Raw genomic sequence first — 12,284 nt, 5'->3', positions numbered from 1 at the left:
TGCGACCAGTAGTTTTGTATTGCTGGGCAGGACCAGAAGATGTGTATAAAGTCGCCCAGATCCCCAGTACATCTCCAACACTCCGAGGACAGGGAGGTTCTCATCTTATGCAATCTATACGGAGTAATATATTTTGTATTGTATGAGACGGTCTTGATGTGAGACCAAGATTTTGAAGGGGAAGTCCCACATGTCCTCCCAATCCTCAGTGTCCAGTCCCGGGATGTCCTGTGTCCATCACTGACATAGCTTTGACAGATCTGGAGAGGAAACTCTAAGGAGATGTGCATAGAGGACCGAGGTCGGCTTTCTGGTGCATTCATATCTAATGACCCTATCTAGATCAGATTGCACAATTTGCGTGTCGTTGGATATTATTTGGGCTTTAAACACATGAGACAGTTGCATGTATCGAAATAGATGCGAGGGAGGCACATTGCTGTGGGATACTAGATGATTGAAGGGGTGTATAGCCGTGCCGGTGGTGAGATCAGATAACAGTTTAATACCACATTTGGCCCATATTTTGGGGTCTGGTAGCGAGTAATGTGGGATAAGGTAGGGTTGTTCCATAGGGGGTAGTGTGGGGAGACTGCATTCCATGGAAACCTCTCAAGTCCCAGTCCCGCCCTCCAGGCCCTCAGAGTCGTGTGCATGGAGGCGGTCAAATCGTATGGAGCTTTGGGACCTCGAAGGGGTAAATGTGTTAGGGCCTCTACAGACCTGACAACCGCCGCCTCCAAAACTGCCGCCGGGTTGGACACGTCCGGCACCAGCCACCAAACTGCCGTGACCAGCTGGACTGCCAGAAAATATTTACGGCAGTCCGGAAACGCCAAACCCCCCTGCGACACCGGATGCATCAGTGTGGACAATCAGGGACACAATTTTTAAACACACAATTAACTTTCTGTCCAATCTCCTAAAGCAAAATACAAATATTAAACACAGTAATGCTAAAATGTTAGGCTCTTGTAAATGAATGCTGTAAAGTGAGGATGCTTTTAAAAATAATAAAATGTATAGTAATTATGTCCACCTTTTGCCTTTAAAGCAGCATTAAAGTGCTACTAAACCCAGTATCCCGCATTCACTATATCTGGCCTCCCAACAGAACATGGAAATGCAATTGTTTTAGTAAAAGTAAACTGCTAAATACTTTTTCTCCTCAGCAGTATTTAATTAATTAATTAAATTAACATGTTATACTTACTTGCTCTGTGCTGGGGATTCACACAGAGCAGCACAGATCCTCCTTTTCTCAGGTCCCTCACTGGCTCTCCTAACCTCTCCCTCCTGTTGGGTGCCTCCACAGCAAGCAGCTTGCTATGGGGGCACCCAGGCCGAGTCACAGCAGCAGACTTTGACAGCAGCGGGAGCCAATGGCACCACGCTGCTGTCTCAACCAATGAGGAGGGGAGTCTCGGATGGCCAACACATACCTAACACATCGCTGGAGCTAGAGGGACCTCAAGTAAGTATTAAGGGGGCTGAGGGAGGCTGCTACACACAGAAGGCTATTTATCTTAATGCATTAAAATAAAAAAACTTCTGCCTTTACAACCACTTTAATTCTCGTGTGTACACTTGCACAGTTTTTTTTTACAGCTGATTATTCCAAACATCTAGGACAGGGGTCTCCAAACTTTTCAAAGGCAAGGCCAGTTTATTGTCTTTCAGACTTTAGAAGGGCCAGACTGTGGCCAGCGGGGGCAGAAAATGTCATGGGCTTGGCATCAGTGAGAATAAATATGGCCTCAGGGTTGGTGGTCAGTAGGAGGAGGAGTAGTGCCTCTATTAGTAGGAGGAATAGTATCCCATCATTGGTATCAGTGGAAGAAATGGTGCCTCCTTGTTGGTGTCAGTGGAAGGAATAGTACCTCATACCAGTGAGAGGGATAGTGCCCGAGGGCCGGATAAAAGCTAGCAAAGGGCCACGTCTGGCCCTCGGGCCACAGTTTGGAGACCCCCTGATCTAGGAGAAATTACCATAGTTCTCCTGTCATTTTTGTCTGTCTCTGTTGATTCAAGTTCACCTTTTTTTTCTAAATTCCAGCTTGCCTATGTACCATTATACCATTAATGTAACTCATTTGCAGAAAAATACAAGATTTATTTTATTTTGAGAACAGGGCCTTACCTTAGCCCTTGATATTATTCTTAGACAACTGACACTAGATGTAGGATTGAGAAACCAGTAAGACACAGGAAGGAGTTTACCAGCTGACCTTATTAGTACACCTTCACCCATCACACTTTTTCACATCCCTGGCATCTCTCCATGCCTGCATGTGCCTGGCTTCCCCAGCCGCCCTATAGACGGGCTCAGGCCGCATTCTAAACTCCCTAATTTTTGTTGTTTTCTCAAGTATTTGTGAATATTCTGGAGAAGAGGTCAGAACCCTTGGCCCTGGAGAGAATTGTTTAAAACGGCCTCTCTCCTGACCACTTTAGTATAGGCAGCCCACAGGACACCCCTGATTAACTGCAAGAGCCTGCCTGATTGGATACAGAGTGATTGGATAGATGATGTGTCCTCCTATTATATAGTTTTGGTAAATCTAAAGGAAATTGTACTGAAATGGTACAATCAGATTGTATAGCATATAGCCACTTTTTTACACCTAAAATTACCTAGTTGCACTTTCAGTGTCATTAATTGTTGACGGGACACCAAACACATATTTTGCCACATGAAAAAATGGCTGACAAACGCAGCAGTAAAAATGTGTAACTTTCACCAAGCAACAATGTCCCATTAGCTACTTTGCCATGTTTAGCGCAGCCCAATAAAATTAACAGGCTGCCATATGTGTTTTACAGGAAAAATGAGCCAAAAAACATGCACTCCCACTAGGTGTGAATGGGGCATGAAGATCTATTCACATCTGTGTTTCTGAATGCATGGCAAATTACACAGAACGTGCTTTTGTTGTCATTACATGTTAAAAAAAAGTTCTTGAGCTTCTCTGGGGTGATTGTCGCCTGACGAGTGAAAATGCTCCAAAACACCCAAAACAAATGCATGCGGGAATGTGAGGTTTGGCTACATAGAGGCCTGACAACTGAATGACTCCGTCCACTCCCTCCTATGTACTTGTAAAAAGATGGCCACAGACTATGCAATCTGATTGTACAATCTCTGCAGAATTTCCTTTAGATTTACCAGAACTACGGAATAGGAAGACACAATGAACAATCCCTTCCATTTGTATCAAATCAGACAGGCCCTTGTACTACATAGCTGATGAGAGATATAAAGAAGATTGTACAATCAGATTATATAGGAAGTGGGTGGAAGGTAGTATTGTAATAAGGGAGGTGTGGTCCAGAGCGGTGAACACACACTATCACACCCTCTTCTGTGATGCAACAAGGAAGTGAAGGCTTCTGGGAGATGGCCTACAGGAAGTGAATGCTGGGAGACGATCTACAGGAAGTGATGGAATCTGAAAATCATTTTAAAAATTAAAAAAACTGACAAGATTTTAAACCTCTGTAAATAAGGCAGGTGAGAGAAAAGCACATTGGAATGGCTGGGTCAGAAATGGCATTAGAAAATTCTTCTATTTATTATGAAATGAAAGTGAAATTCTGCCCGAAAAGGTGAACTTATCCTTTCAGTCTTTTCATGTAATCCTAGACAGATTCAATCATGTGGAAATCAGGACTCTGTGGAGGCCATAACATCTCTTCAAGGACCCCTTGTTCTTATTTCCATTGTAGATAGTTCTTTATGACGTTGCCTATATATTTGGAGTCATTGCCTTGCTGCAGAATTCATTTTAGGCTGATGTCTTCCTGAAGTATTACATGATGAATAGGTAACTGCCTGTATTTTCAGCATTGAAGAGACCATTATTTCTGACCAAACCCTTAATTCCATCTGCAGAAATGCAGCCTCAAACTTGCAAGGAACCTCCATCATACTTAACTTTGTGTGCAGACATTTGTCCTTTTACCTACTTTCCAGGCCTTCAGGGAACAAATTGTTCAAATTTGGAGTCATCAGTCTGGAAAACCAGCTGCCATTTTGTTGCACACCAGCTTTTGTGTGTTTTAATACAAAGGTGAGTCACTTAGCCTTGTTTCTCCCTAGATTTGTGTATCTGGGTCCCATTGGTTCCTGCCAGGTCTGAGCTGAAGGTGCCACTAGACATTTTTTGGATGCAAGGAGAGAAGTCATCATGATGTGACTTTCCACTACAGCACTATGTTTCCTTAGCCGACTACAATGTTTTGGGGCCTTTAACCCCCTTGGCGGTATGATTATGTCTGGAATTTTGTACCAAAAGCGGTACAATTTTTTGCATGAAAATTTGGTGATATGTATTATAGGCCTGCAATTCTTAGTAATTACTTACTTAAACCTGACCAAACAAGACTCTAGTAGACATCCCAGATGTGATAAATTTGAAACACAAACTCATGAATTATAATCTAATAAATAATATAATTTTATTCAATAATGTAATGAAAAATAATGAAATTTGTCAAACAAAGAAATTCAATAAGCATCCCGAGTGTGAAACATTTTGAAGCATGGAACTGGACAAAGTCCGACCTCGCAATCAGGACAATGGAACCTTGTTTCTTTTCGGACTTTCTTTCCATTGCCATCTCTCTTTGAACAGCAAACCATGCACATCCCGGTAGGTGCTGCCTTTCTTGCGGTTGGTGGTATGTAGTCCATAAAATGACGACCTGTCAGGCGTTCTGGGTTGACAACGTCAACAGCACGTCGTCCGGGTCTGTTCGCAGCTACTGATGGTGTCTGGTGGTTGACAAAAATCTGCTCAGCCACCTTCCAGATAAACTCAGAATGAACAAGAGGTATGTCACTCTTTGCTCTAAAAAGGATATGAGAAGATGCCTGAAAATCTTCTTGTAATATTTATTTTGCTGTTTCCGCATCGCCGGGTAAAATGTCATTGCCTGATCGGCTCTGTCGACACCTCCCATTGTGTTGTTATAGTCGATCACGACTTGCGGCTTCAGCACATCTTTCCCATGTTTTTTATGGACCATGGCAGTGGAGGTATTGTGCACGGTACTCATGAGAGACACATCCTTCTTGTCTCGCCATCGCATTGCCATCATCTTACCCTTCTGAAAGGCAACCATTTCTCTGGTTTTTAGTTTTTTCTTGCCAAACATAGATGGCATGTCACGTCGGTTTGGCCTAACGGTACCATACGCATCAGTTTTTTTTTGCAGCAAAACCTCATACAGTTCCGGAGACGTGTAAAAATTGTCCGTTGTCACACAATAACCTTGGTTCAGCAATGGCTCCAGCAGTGTAAGGACAGATGATGTGACCATCCCATAGCGGCTGTACCTGGGGTTGAACTTCGTGCCTTTACCAGTGTAAATGACCGAATTCCAGATGTATCCGGTGGATGACTCACAGAGCATGTCGAATTTGATGCCAAACTGCGCTCTTTTGGATGCAATAAACTGTATCCAGCTTAGGCGTCCCTTGTAGGTCATCAGACTTTCATCCACACTGACGTCCCTTTCTGGCAAGTAGGCCTGCTGGAAATTGGTCACAATCATTTGGCATACCTCCCAGATTTTTTTTAGTTTGGGCGCAGGGTGCGTGGCCTCATCAAACTCTTCATTGTTAGTGAAGTGTAAATTCTTCATGATGAGCGAAAAACGGTATTCTGACATCACGGTGCCAAAAAATGGAGTGGCCAGTAACTTATTTGTGGTCCAGTACCATTTCTGAAGTGGTTTCCCCACCACCCCCTGAAGAATGATGAGTCCCAGAAACTGCTAGATGTCCTCTTTAGTCACCGGTTCCCATTTTCTGGTTCTGGAAAACCTGGCATGCAGCGTAGCGGATTGCTGCTCTTGGTAGCGGTTGGTCTCTGTGACAATTTTTAAAATTACCTCCTCAGTGAGAAATAATTGCAGGTACGCCAGAGGGTTGTCACTCTCAACATCTACCTTCATCCCAAGTGATCCAGTGAATCGGAATCTCGGGGGCGCCACCTGGTCCGTATCGCTGTCTATAGGGCACCAAGGGCCAGATCCACAGCCAGCGGGCTTAACTTAAATGTTCCTATTTAAGTTACACTGCCGCAAAATTTCTACCTAAGTGCCCGATCCACAAAGCACTTACCTAGAAATTTGCAGCTGTGTAACTTAAATCCGTTCGGCGCAAGACGTGCCCAATCTAATGGGGCGAGTCCCATTTAAATTAGGCGCGCTTCCGCGCCGGACGTACTGCGCATGCTCCCGACGCTATTTTCCGGACGTGCTTTGCGCGGATTTACGTTGCGCCGAGTTTCGAGAATCGCGATGGGTGTAAAAGAAAAAAAAAGAGTTGCGGCGGGAAAAAAGAAAAATTTAAAAAAAAATTGACAGCGACGCGGGAAAGAAGGGTCTACTTTTACATGGTGTACTAAGTTTACACTTTGTAAAAGCAGCCCTAATTTTGCGACGGCAAACTAACACTTACGGAAACAAATGAAGGGAAAAAGCTAAGTGGATCTCCGTAAGTGCTAATTTGCATACCCAACGTGGAATTTCGACGAGAAATGCCCCCAGCGGCGGCCGAGGTACTGCATCCTAAGATCCGACAGTGTAAAACTATTACACCTGCCGGATCTTAGGAATATCTATGCGTAACTGATTCTATGAATCAGCCGCATAGATAGAAACAGGGATACGACGGCGTATCAGTAGATACGCCTGCGTATCCCTTTTGTGGATCTGGCCCTAAGTGCGCACATCGCTGAGGTCAGGTGCAGGATCATCGCCATTATCACTTTCTGGATCAGTGTCAGAGTCAGATGACAAATCTCCCCATGACTCACTATCGCTCTGTTCTGCGAGCACCTCTGTGTCGCTGCCGCTGTCGCTCAACTGATCCAAAAGCGCCTTTGTAGGAAAGCGCTTTTTTGATGCCATTTTAAAAAAAAAATTATTTATCAACTTAATTCAGAGCTAACTACTTCTTTGAATTCTCCCCTAAATGTAACGGTTCTGAAAGTAACCTGGCGCTACAGGTATATAAAGTTATTTAAAAAAAATAATTGCAGCTTTATTTATTTCAATAGATTGACATTCTTTTTTGTTTTTACATGTTTTTACGTCATTTAACTGTGTGCAATTGTATCTAGTAGATATAATGCTGCTTTAAAGGCAAAGGGTGAACACAAAAATATTCATTTGATTTAGTTTTTTTTTCTCTTTATGCACTCTGTAGGTTGCTAATTGATGCATAGAAAATATGAATTTCTTTATTTTTATTTTTTTAAGTATTCTCACTGAACAGCATTTTGTCACGAGTGCCTAAAATGTTGCACAATACTACATGTCCATGTCGGTGTTCCATATCGAGCTGTGTTTGATATTAATAGCTTTTCATAAAATATCTCTGCTTTCATTTTTATTTCTAATGGTCTTTAAATAAACTCTATTTTGAAATCTTCTGGCCTTTTAACTCGCAAAAAAGCAGTAAGACACATGGCAGTATTTATCATTGTTATTTTTTGTTTCCTGACCTATATATTATGATTTCTGTCACATTCTGCCACAAGACCCCATTCTATTGTTCTTCGCTCCTTCTCTCCCTACTGAAAAGCATGATATTCTAAGTTGTCCTTGCAAGAGATGCTGCTGAAACCATCAGGTCATGTACCTGCCTGCGGCAGATGCCTTTGGGAGATGAACTTCCTCCTTCATTGCAAACTGTACTGCATATCATCACTTTCTGTATGTGTCAGAAAATATGTTTGTGTGCTATCATCTGTACTGTATATGTATCCCTGTCTGTACATTGTCATGATATTATGGGGTTAAATAAAATATGAACATAAAATATTATGTGATATCTATATAAATTTATATTTGTACACATATAAAACTATGTTGACGTATTGGTGGTAATAATATATAATATAATAATATATAATAATAATATAATATATTTACAATTCAAAAAAAATAGAAATGTACTTAAAGGGTCACTAAAGGAAAAAAATGTTTTTGCTGAAATGACTATTTACAGGGTATAGAGACATAAAAGTTAACGGATTCCTTTTAAAAATGATTAAAAGTAGATAAAATCAATCATATAATGTGCCTCTAGTTTCACTTTCACTTTTAAACTGGCTTCATGTTTCTGTGAAGTAGAGAGACACACAGAACAAAAACAAACAAATCCAGGGCAGTGTTTTGTTTTTAAAATGAGTCTGATTGGTTCTGGGAAGTTTTAGGCCCCATACACACGACCAAACATGTCTGCTGAAACTGGCCCGCGGACCAGTTTCAGCAGACATGTTTGGTCGTGTGTAGTTACGAGCGTACAGAATTTCACCGTACATTTGCCCGCCGGGCCGTTTTTCAGCAGACATTTATTTCCAAACTTGTTTTAAAACCGTCCGCTCAAATCCTGTCCGAACGGACATGTTTGGTGGTGAGTACACAAAACCAACGTGCAAAAACCCCGCGCATGCTCAGACTAAATGAGGCCACGGGAGCGCTCGTTCAGGTAAAACTCACGTTTGTTTGGGATATGGCACATTCGTCAATAGAAAGATTAATTCTAGCAATAGAACACTGAAGCAAACCACACAATAAACAACACTTGATGCCGTCGTTTTATTCATTCTTCTCTTGCTAGAAATAATCAGTTATTTAGCTCATGTTATTTCAACTGAGTTGTTCCATACTGAAAAGTGACATTTGTTAGCTGTGATGTAGTAAGATTTTAGCAATCTTTTATTGGCCCGACGTATCATATTTTTAGTGGTCCTCCACATGTATAATTTTTTTATTTTAATGTTTAATGTTTATCTTTCCCACTTTATTTATGTGTTTAGAGTTATGTCACCATTTAGAATTTGTTAATAGCAAATTGTTAGGATTTTGCTTTTGTTTGTATATTTAACTAGATTATTTTGAAGGTTGTTTAAATTGTCTACCATGTTGGCACACCAAATGCCCCCCCCCCCACATGAGTTAGTGAATATTTTAGATGAAACATTTTATTTGTTTGTAATGTTTGATGCCTAAAATAATCCCCACAGTATTACAAACAATAGGCACGTTTTTAAATTCAACAAAAAGGCTTTTATTTTAGCAAATGATAAAAAGGAACAAAAACAGAATGGCAGCACTTGAACAGCTAGCAAAATACATGCAAACTTGCATTGTCAAACATGGTGAAGGCTAAACTAGCCAACCTCAGGAGGCACACAAACTAAAATCTGAAGCAGCAGCACATAACACCAAAGGAACCCAAGCTGTGGTAGTCCAAACAAGATGCCATTTGTGGGGGATCAAATGGAAGGCAGGGCATCAACGTCTCCTCTTCCTTGCAACCTTCCTTCCAGGCTGCCTTACAGCGGGTCTTCCCTGGGCCCTTGCAGGTGGGGATGATGTGGCAGCAGGAGTATGGTGTTGAGCAAGCCGGGCCGGGTCACATAGCCCAGTGTCTGGGGTCAGCAGCTCCCTCTGCATCCACCAAAGGGCCTCGTTGATCACACCCTTTGCCAGTTGCCTCTGCTCCTCCGTGCCTTTATTTAGATCATGTGCCAGGGAGGCACTGTAGGCCTCAGTGGGGTTGAGGGGGGCCCTCATGATGGCACTCGCCTCCTTAATCATTTGGAGGCTGGCTTCCTCCACTGCCCCCAATTTCTTTGTTCGGCCTGGTGGACTAATATGGAGGGGAGGAGCCTGGCTGGTGGTGGTTGTCCTGGGGAGCTGCTGAACGCCACTGGGCCCGGCCTCCTCCTGGCTGCCACTGACCCCTTCGGCCTGGCTGTCAGTGAGGAGAGGATCTGCCACCTCCTGGCTGGTCTCTTCTTCCTGTGTAAAAAAAAGGGACATGTTGTAATATATTTCTAAATATAATCACTCACATTTTCATGCTTGAATTTTCTTTTTTGCCGCTAATTTAAACTTGAAAACAGACTCACCCTCTGACCCCTGCAGTTGTCATCCCTGACACCTATTTGTTTGCCCACGACTTTTGATTTTTGCTTCCCAGCTTGTATTTTATTAACCAATATCAAGTCAAGAATCAAACAATAATTAATATTATTCCATAAATAGTTATGAAACTACTATACCTCATCATCGTAGAGGCGCAGATCTGCCTCTCTGTCAGCCAGGCCCTCTTCATCCGACTCTGCAGGGCTGTGGTGATCTGGGGAAGTCCCGCTGGAAGGTAGCATGGAGGGAAGGTTGGGATTCAGACTTGACATAGATGGCCTGCCTTCCAGTTGATCCCGCAAAAATGACATCTGGCTGAAATACCATAGCTTGGGTTCCTTTGGTGGTCTTGCTGCTGCTCCAGATCTTAGCTGCTTTTGGTGAGCTTTGTATGCTCTCCTATATGTGCCCCTGAGGTTGGCAAGTTTATCCTTCACCATGTTGGCACTGCATTCTGGCACCCATGTCCTCATGTATGCTGCTAGCTGTTCAAGTGCTGCCGCTCGTACGTCCTTGTTGTGGTAGGTGGGCTGCTTTGAATCCCACAGGATGGGCATTTCCCTAAATTTATCCAGCAAGTGCTGGATTATGTCTTGGGTCTGCATTAGATCCATTTCCCAATTTTTGTGTAGTAATTTTAGTCTAGATTACAAAAAGAAAAAGAAACCAAAAACTCGATTTAAAAAAGGCTCAGCATTTACATTGATAGAATGTGTTGTTAAAAAAGTGGAACCTATATAGAAATACAAACACAGTGTCTCTTGTTTACAAAATGCTGGCCAGCTCTGCCCCATTGGTTGGTTGTAGCTAACATTTTTTAAATACATGCCGCCCCTTTGGTTCCATTGCAGGAAATAATAGAAAGATACAACCATACCCAATTATTACAAATGACAGCATTCATCAAGGCACTATTGCATGTGTAGATATCCTGCCCCTCAGCATTGATTACATGAAAGACACTTCCTAATGACCTCTGTCCAACCAACACAGAACAATACTTGGCCTGATCTGAATACACCCTACACAAATTGTAATGAGGTACGGCATTTTTGACATCTATATCTTGTGATGTCTACAAAAGCATTTGGGTACGGAAATCACATTCTGGTATCCAAGAGACATAATAGCTTAATAAAACTGTGCAACCAACAGACCAAACCCCCATCCCATGGCTGTACATTTGATAGCCCGCTGCTGATCCCATGTTTAAATTTCTTACCTGCCTCTCTCAAAATCCTCGTTTGTTACGCTCGATGAATGAACACGTAACCAACGTAATCACGTCATGCGCCTTTTATCCACTCCGCGTATGTATGAAACGCCGCCCTCGTCACCTTTGCCATGCCCCTAATCAATTGAAAATGTAAATATGGCGTTAACTGTGTAGGTTCTGGAATCGCGCGAATATTCTCCGCGTAACCTACGTCAATACGTTGTTGGCATTCGCGACACTCCGCATATGCAAGAATCCCCGCCCTCATCTCCGCCCCTGACGGGACATTTCCTCGTTTCCACGCCCCTAATCTCTGTAGGAAGGAAAGATGGCGATGTCACACGAGCGGGCACGGAGCTCTCATGGCGCAAGTGAAGGGACAGAGGCAGGACCGTCCCGATCCAGGCCTAAAAGATATAAAGCCACTAATATGGCGTTTGAAGAAATGGTGGAGTTGGTTTACATCATGAGGAGGAAGGATTATGATGGTGAATGTGGGCCCTACAAAACACCGAACCGTAGAAAGTCACACATAATGGACAAGGTGGCAAGGAGAATGAGGAGAATTGGTATAAGGAAGGGAAATGGGATAGGGGAATCTGCGCTAGGTGAAAGCAATAATAAAGCAATTAAGGGTGGGTCCCGGGAGGGACGTCCTGCAGCTGAACACAAATGTTTAGATACAGTATCTAAGAATGAGGAGAATGTTTGGTGTCACCAGGTCCAAGGAGCAACTCCGGAAGCGTTGGTCCGATTTAAAATTGAGGGAGCCACATCACATGAAGAAGATCCTCAAAATTCTGCGTAAAAGTAAGTCCATATTATTTAAGGGGGGGGGGGAAATGTCTGCAATAATGTGTTGACATGTAGTTTTTGACATCTGCCTCCTTGGCCTGCTTGTACTTTTGAACCCGTGTAGATACTGTATTGTGTTTATGTAAAATAACAACCTTTACCAAATTTCGTGAAATAGTAAACAAGCGAAATATGACATTGTTTCGCAAAAATGCGAGGTTAGTCCAGGAACAACACACCTGGACATGGCTGACTGGCCACAAATTTGTTTGCAAACATTTTTGAATAGCAAAATCACAGAAATTTACTTGAGTGCATGTGACAG

At 42.7% G+C, this 12,284-nt stretch overlaps 1 pseudogene; it reads right to left on the bottom strand.

Moving 5' to 3' along the window:
* Positions 1–5,646, bottom strand: part of LOC120930388 — a 49,580-nt pseudogene extending 43,934 nt beyond the window's left edge.
* Between the last annotated feature and the right edge of the window lie 6,638 nt (positions 5,647–12,284).

Source organism: Rana temporaria, chromosome 3 (genome assembly GCF_905171775.1).
Source record: "Rana temporaria chromosome 3, aRanTem1.1, whole genome shotgun sequence".
In the NCBI taxonomy this organism is placed as follows: domain Eukaryota; kingdom Metazoa; phylum Chordata; class Amphibia; order Anura; family Ranidae; genus Rana; species Rana temporaria.
Note: the sequence above shows the minus strand (reverse complement) of the source record. Positions and strands in the feature narration are given on the sequence as shown.